The sequence below is a fragment of the Brassica oleracea genome, chromosome C7 (assembly GCF_000695525.1).
Source record: "Brassica oleracea var. oleracea cultivar TO1000 chromosome C7, BOL, whole genome shotgun sequence".
NCBI lineage: Eukaryota > Viridiplantae > Streptophyta > Magnoliopsida > Brassicales > Brassicaceae > Brassica > Brassica oleracea.
This window is the reverse complement of record NC_027754.1, coordinates 6,917,709-6,918,512: the sequence shown is the minus strand read 5'-3', so window position 1 is coordinate 6,918,512 and position 804 is coordinate 6,917,709.

Sequence of the window (804 nt, the reverse complement as noted above, 5' to 3'; positions counted from 1 at the left end):
ATTGATTTGAATCTTGGAGACATAGTTATGCAGTTCGAGATGGATGAGTTGCTAAAGAAGCCGATGTTGGATGGGCAGACCTTTGAGGTTCATGAAGGGATTGATCCGCTCCAACCTCGAGAAGGAATAATCGAGGAGATTCTTACCGAAGAACCACTGGAGCTTGCACTAGTGCAAGCCGAGGCCGAGCAGAGTGTCGTGAACATTGATGCAGATGGGTATGCCAAGATGCTTGACTCCGCAAGGAGTATGGGAAGAATGGTAGCAAGTTTAAGTCTGGGGGAGGAGAGCAACAGGGTCAAAACCACTCCATCTAGAGCGACCCCTACACCGAACTCGCATGTTCAGTCGAACCAACCAGAGGATCCCTGGAGCGAGCTTAAAGCTCCCAAGGTTGAGCTAAAACCCCTTCCCAAGGGGCTCAGGTACGCTTTCTTAGGTCTGAATTCCACCTACCTTGTCATTGTGAACGTTGAACTAAATAATGTGGAAACTGCATTGCTTTTGTGTGAGCTTAAGAAATATCGTAAGGCATTAGGATATTCGCTAGCTGACATACCTGGCATTTCACCTGATTTATGCATGCATAGAATACACCTAGAAGATGAATCAATGACTTCTGTTGAACATCAGAGGAGGTTAAACCTGAATCTAAAAGATGTCGTTAAGAAAGAGATTATGAAACTTCTTGCAGCAGGTGTAATCTATGCCATATCTGATAGTAAATGGGTCAGCCCTGTTCATGTAGTACCTAAGAAAGGTGGGATCACAGTTATCACAAATGAAAAGAATGAATTGATCCCT